Source organism: Papilio polytes, unplaced genomic scaffold (genome assembly GCF_000836215.1).
Source record: "Papilio polytes unplaced genomic scaffold, Ppol_1.0 DF821288.1, whole genome shotgun sequence".
Taxonomy (NCBI): Eukaryota; Metazoa; Arthropoda; class Insecta; order Lepidoptera; family Papilionidae; genus Papilio; species Papilio polytes.
Genome location: NW_013527916.1, coordinates 564786 through 572105, shown reverse-complemented (window position 1 = coordinate 572105; position 7320 = coordinate 564786). Strand labels below are relative to the sequence as shown.

Sequence of the window (7320 nt, the reverse complement as noted above, 5' to 3'; positions counted from 1 at the left end):
ATTTTTATATATATATTATTTATATTTATATATATACTCTTTATATATACTCCTAGATCAGATTAAAAGGAAAAATATTGTATAATCAATCAATGGAAATAATAATGCCATAATAAGTAACACGTAACTCATAAATGATTTTTTATGAATCAGGAACAACTTATCTATCAAGTTATAAAAGTAATTTTAGTTTTTAAACTTCTGGGAACTTACAGCTTAGGTAATAAAGATAACAAGGGCTAGTAACTACTTAATTGGGTTTTGTTGCTTGAGCAGAAGTCGCGTATCTCAACAGTTTTAATGACTTTATTCAATATTTACATGTTTTATCAACAAATATTTTAATGGAAAGAATTAACGAAGACAAAAATCTCTGCATTCGAAATTTGTATGAAGTATTTTACAAAATAATTATGATGTTATATATATTATTGCATTAAAAATTGGCAAAATATTTGAATGATTCGCCATTTAGACCAGTTTGTGATAACCGATTGATGTCAGTTACACTTAGCATTAGTTTATTCACTTGTATGTTTACAATGTAAGAATTAAGTACATACTAAGAAAATATGAGAGTTAACCTTGAGAAAAAACAGTATAATTTAATAAACCAGCCCTACTGAATTCACCCTAAACACTCCACAGAAGCACATGAGTCAAAGAAACACGAACATCTAACATCCAACATCGGTCTAGGTTTTTAATTCTAGGACTCCACAATAAAAGAATGAACATACATACAGTCACGCAAAGAATCCCTACGCTAGTTCGAAAAAAAATTAAAACTGTCACTAACTTATCGCGAATGCCGCCCATTTTTAACTATCCCAGATATCATGGAAAAACAGCAATTTTAAGTTTAAAATTTTAAAGTTTGGCGTGCTCATCGTTGACTCTTTATTGGCTGTACAGAAATGACAATTAATGATGCCAATGTTACCTTACAGTTTGTCAAAATAGATGCAGAATAATGTGACGTGTACTAATTCTTTTCAGTGACAATTTACATTACACTTTATAAGTTTGGCTAAGCAAAGCACAAACAGGCGGTTTTCACTATTTAACGGTCACATCAATTGAATGTAAAAGGTGACTACTCTACGGAACCTAAATAGTAATGAAGGAGGAAAACCACTGAGATACAGAAATTGTTCCAGTCCTTGTTTATAGCAGATAATTGAATAATTACTCGTCATGTATCAACAAAGTGCTGCTTTTTATTGTAAGAATTAATACTTGATCGAGTACAAAAAAGCCACTTAAGCTGTCTTCAAGATTAAGCAACATTTTTTTTTATACTAAATACTTGATTATACTTTGTTCATACCAATGTCAAATTAACATCAAAAGTCTGATCAAAATAATCTCGTATAAAAAGAATATCGTAAGAAAAAAGTATTTTGTCGGTCGCGAAAACGTGTAAAATAATTTTAAATCGAAATTAACATTTTTAAACATACTTCATTTTTTAAATAACCCTCTAAATAATAAGGGAGTCATCACTGCACCAAAACATAGTTATAATAAAGGAACTACGTACACTATGTGACTAAATGTAAACTTAAAATGTTTCAAATTTATATTCATCCAGCATTAAAATATGATATTAAATTAAATGTCTTTTATGTTAACCCGTTAATTTTATCCCGTTAAAATTTCAAAAGAGTAGAAATGTTAATGTTTACTTAAGAGAACGTGTTTACGGGCATTTTTTCTATTTAAACATTGCTAAGTAGCTCTTTGACTGCACTTATCGTCAAGTTAAAAGCCATTATCTCTTTGAAAGTATCTAATGAGCACATGCTATTAATTAATACGTCGATTAGATGGTAAACGTGGGTAGGTAATATACAAAAAAGTCACCTCAATAACGAAATGAGCAGACGAATTTAATGAAAGAATTTGGACCTTATATCTATGTAAGTTATGTATGTACACGTGTACTGATAATAGGAGCGGGCACAATCACTTGGACTTGTTTCCTATGTCCACAATAACATTGTTCTTCGTTACAATAATGTTGTTTATACGGGTCATAATATCATATGACCGATTGTCGAGCAAGGTAAACTTTGAAAATGTATCGGACGACGTCGCATTCTGTTTACTTTCTGTGAAAAAGAAAGTTGTGTTTTGATTAACGTGTAACAGAATCCTATAAGCGACGATCGACGAGTTGTTTAGTGACGGACGAGCGGGCCCGACGCGCTCGACGGCAATATTTCAGTTGTTACCCAACAAACTGACGGCGAATACATTGCTGTTATAATGGGTTTTTGTGTTTCGTGCCACTCGCAGTGAATAATACTTGAACAAAAGAACCAAACATACGCGTCGAATCGCCAGCCACATTTCACTGTGACATCGATATGGGACGTTCAAATGTTTCAAACGTACAATACTACGAAAATAAAAATAAAACGTGAACGCGTTTTTTTTTCTCGCAAACTCGACGTAGAAGTGAATTATCCACATCGAGTCTCAATATTTACAAATACCGTAGAGCTGTTCACCTTAAGAGCACCGCTTCGTTCGGCGCGCAGTTCTAACCCGTCGAAGGGAACGTTTAAGTATAAGAGGCGGCTGCATGGTTGAAATATTTAATTCATCCCTCCCATCACTATCACCCGACGTAGACCGCAAGTTGGATTCCTTGCAGGTTTTCATGAAGTCCACACTAAAGCCCTTTCATATTTTCTTCTAACGCTCGCAGAGGCAAAATGCAGTCGCTGAGGCTGTTAAAAAATTAAAAATATCAAACTCACCCGTTGAAATACTTCAGAGTCCCGCACGGCGGTAGATTCCTTTTCGTTGTCTCTTGCCAAGAGAGCAGTCCGGTTTTGCATTCACGTACCGAAGCACGATCACACTGCGTGAGAGAAAGGGCGCGCGCCTTGCTCACAAGTGTACACAATCGCGTGTTGCGGCTCAGCGTCAGCGGTGTAGTGCGGCAGTGAGTCGCGAAAGCGTGTTAACAGTCGCGGGTCTCGGGAGGCACTGAAGCCGCGCGGAGCGGGGGGCACTTTATGTTGCGCCGGAGCAGCGCCGCTGCACCCTGCGCCCTCACCGCCTCCGAATGCCGCCCCGCCACCCCGTCGCCCCGTCCTCGCTCTACCACCTCCGCCGCCGCCTTCGTCTCCGTCGTCATCCCCGCGCCCCAATTTTCTTTATATGAAGTTTAATTATGTAACTAGTATATCCAGAAGTGGGAATATAACTTACTGCGGTACAGGGAGGATGCTAGGAAGTTCAATCACAAAAATCATAAAAGTTCTTCCGTAGTTACAAGAGATATACCTGGATTCGTTTAATTCATGTGAAGAAAGAAATAAACAATGTCGTCTATATCAGCTCACTATTTGTGGCCACTGAGGGACAGGGAGCTTATTAAGTTGGGGGTGACTAGGCCATAGTCAACCACACAAGTCCAGTTCGAGTTGATTCATACCTAGGACCTACAAATTACATTTCAAGTTAACCCCTTAGGTACCGACCCTCAATAAAGTCGTACAATGTGGGAATTAACTAGCTGTTGCCTGTGACTTTCAAAGCATTCTCTGACTATTTCCTTATTCTACTTTGTTTTGTAATTTCATTCCACGAATAAAATAGTAGTTAACATCGATGCAATCATTTATATTTCGTTCATATCTAATAAGATGCTCAGATATTGCCTTTGGAAATATTTCTTATTATTTAAAAATATTAGGAATCTGAGATCTGATTAAAAAAAATGTTACTCCGAAGTTTTCTTGGCGATTTTCCAAAAGTTTCGACAATTTTCACGTTTTTTCTCACAATTTCCACGTTATCAAATTGTCAATCTATATGCATATCTGAAAAACTCCATTTATGGAGCTACAAATCCGAGAAGATAGCAACAATAATACTATAGTACATACCTACTTTGTAATAAATAAATAATAATAAATTGATGAACAGTGTTATGTAACTAGCTATTGTCCTGGTTTGTTCAAATTTGTCACCTTAGATCTTATGCACTTAATTACAAAGTTTTTCGTTAATTCGAATTAGAACTGATAGACTCAACCCTGACTTTTTAATTACACAAGATTGACAATTCGTCTTTGAGATACCAATAGGCAGTTATTTGTATCTTTCAATAAATGCACGGAGTTTTCCTCTGTTATGGTTGTAACACATCAGTTGTATAGGACATTCAGTCAGCAACTATTGCTGCTTTAAAATCTACAACTGACTCTTAATTAGGTTTAACTTCTCTTATGATGTGATGTCTACTTTTTCATATATCTCATTTAAATAATCTATCCACTGCCCTATGAAGATCTTTAAGAATCGCTTCTAATTGGAATTACTTCGTATTCGAAACGAATTATAAGTAATCAATTTGTCTTTTTTTTATAAGAGGAGATGGCAAATGAGCGGTGGGAAAACAGAGGTGGTCAACGACGCCAATGGACATCCGCAAATTATTTAAAAAAAATGCCTTTCTTCAAGTGGAACAGACACGTAATACATAGTATTGATAGAAATCTATCCTTGCCTTCATGGGATTGATAAGACTATGCGCGACAAGAAGGGGCGGTTTATGTTTTGATTCTTTCTTCTTACTTGTCAACTGCATTTGGATTTGTGGTCTCCTATCTCCTAGCTCAAGTTTTTTCTCTATCTTCTTTATTGCTGATTCGATTTTTGTTAATTATATTAAATACTTATTACACTTATTAGAAGTATAATAAAAATTAACAAGCGAAAAACTTCACATTTCTTAATACTTTTGAAAGACACGTAATTAACATTTAATTAAAAAAAATGCACCTAAGATAAAAAGTACATTCGTCAGTGAACTTGGACAATTAATTGCATTACGAAAAAGTACACATTTTTATTAACAAAGGAAGATTCAATTCCGGATTCCCTTTATCTAATTTATTCGTTTATTATGAGAAGGTTAATTTATTTCAGCTTCATGTCATTAGTTCTTTGTATTTTTTCTCGAAAAATATTGAATATCTGGACTCCGTCCCACTAAGATAAGGCTACACAAAACATGCTCAATGCTTGTTCTTCTACTTGATGTTGTTTAGATTTACATTTTGTTATTTCAAAGGAATTTTTCATAAAATTATAATTTCTATTTAAGTTGGTTTTTTGTTTGTATTTACTGTTAGTAATTAGATAATATCTTTTTCAGAATATTTAACGTTAGCGTGAATTGACATTATGCATTAATCTTATCTTTGTTAATTCCAAAGAGGATGAGAGCGATGGAAATATGATATACGTACTACGTACGTTGGTAAAATATAGCTTACGTGTGGAATAATCGTCATTTTCGCACGATTAATGCGTTCAAATCTTATAAACATAGGCTTACGTCAGTTACAAATAAATGTCTGCAACCTCCAAAACGTATCCATTCCGTGAATCGTGCAATTTCAACTAAGGACATTTTATTAGATTGTCCTTACGATATTACGTCATGGCCGTGAACGAGGGCTGATAAAATTTCTCCTCTCATTAGAGGTTGTAATAAATTATGTTATTATAATACAAAGATTAACTTAAAAGACATAATTTATATGCTTAGATGAACGAATATCAGTCGTTTATATCTAAACGGATGCTATTTACATAATGGTTGCTTTTAATACAATAAAGTTTATTAGTCCACAGGAAGTTGTTATTTTCTTATAAATAAGCTTATATCATCATCATCATCTCACTATACGTCCCCACTGATAGGCTCGGATCTTACCTTAAAGTTAGGGATGAATAACCAAATCGCGCTGGTCATGTGCGGGTTGGTTGATATCACAGATATCTTTGAATTTGTTCGCCGATATGTTGAGGCATCACAATGTTTTCCTTGTTCCTCCTTCACCGTGTCGGATAAATGTGCATATGAAATTTTATAAACAAAAAACACATTGAAACGCTGGACGTATAGATTAAAGTCTTTGACATCAAAGTACAACAACCAAGTTAAAAGACGTAGTTTGGTCAAACAAATAATTCTTATTTTTTTCTTAAATGTTGACTTTTTTTTTGTATTTTACGTAATGTTTCTATAGTGTTGTTGATCGTTATATAATCTGATTTTATGACAGAGATCGACTTTTCCCTGCAAATTTCCACCGCCGAGAAAAGGATAAACTCGAACGGGAACTATAAAACTACTAGCTGACCCGTGCGGCTTCATCCGCATGGAATTTTAAAAACTTTATTTTATTGTGTATATTTGTCAAATTCTCAATTGCTAATGTCAAAATTACCTTTACTAATAACATTGCTTCTTTAATGTTGGCAGCTTGTTGATTATGGTCCCTTTCCCACGTGAAGGGTTTTTCTTGAAAATGTAAAACGTAAGTGTGGGGCTTTTTAATAAAGAAGGAAATATGCTATGATGACTGACATCCTACGCCACAAAGTAGTGTGTGTTAAAGCTATGTAATAGAAAAAAAAATAGATGCCATAAAATAAATACTTATAATCTTTATCTACAGGGATTATCGTATCTGCAGTCACAAAAAATAATTTTCTGTCGAATTCATTGAACGTATGACAAAAGAGAAAACTCTTATTAATTTAGACTTGTAGTCATTTTAAATAATGTTAGTTTATTAACGCAAATATAACTAACCATTTTTTTTACTATTAACAATGCGATGATTTTAAGACACTTCAAACAAAAGAAAGTCGTTATGTGTAAAGAATTCGGGCATAAATATGCCGTATTTTCTTTCCGTGACCGTGCACCTTTTGTAAACAATTTGAATGAGGAATCTTCACTATGGGACTTAGGTAACATTGAATACCTGCTTAGCACTTAAAATAACGGGAACATCCAATTATTGTTAGATAGGGACGTTGTGTCGTTTGCTAAGAAATCAGTGGCTGTACTTAATAAAGGTTACTGGTTTTTGGATAACGGCCAAAAGTCAAGGAAAATGTGAACAAATTCACAGAGTCCGTTTTATTGCGTTGCTTAAGACTTCGCTACAGGTGATCGCAATAGAAATTACACATACAAACTCACACATACTTGAGAAAAAACATACATAGAGAGAAAAACATTACCTTCCTAAGTCAGTTGGATTTAAACCCTTGTTCACCTAGTTCATAAAAATAATAGTCACTTTTTGACCATAATAGTGTATCAGTGTTACCTCCACGGTAAATATAATATGATATTTTAAAAAATCTCTATGGTTTTGAGGGAGTGAATGGAAAGGGGAAGGAGGTTGAGCGAGGCGTTGAAACGACATCCCAATAACGCAGCTAGATAGGCCTATCTAGCTGCGTTATTGGGATGTCGTTGTCTCCGTGTCAACT

At 34.5% G+C, this 7320-nt stretch overlaps 1 protein-coding gene across 2 annotated transcripts in view; it reads right to left on the bottom strand.

Annotated features, from left to right (window-relative positions):
• The window catches only part of LOC106109514 (UNC93-like protein), a 65765-nt gene extending 62748 nt beyond the window's left edge, over positions 1 to 3017 (bottom strand). For both annotated transcript variants that reach the window (XM_013291037.1, XM_013291038.1), the window contains exon 1: positions 2769 to 3017. The gene's annotated coding sequence lies outside the window, so the exon portion shown is untranslated. The remainder of the gene's footprint in view (positions 1 to 2768) is intronic.
• Between the last annotated feature and the right edge of the window lie 4303 nt (positions 3018 to 7320).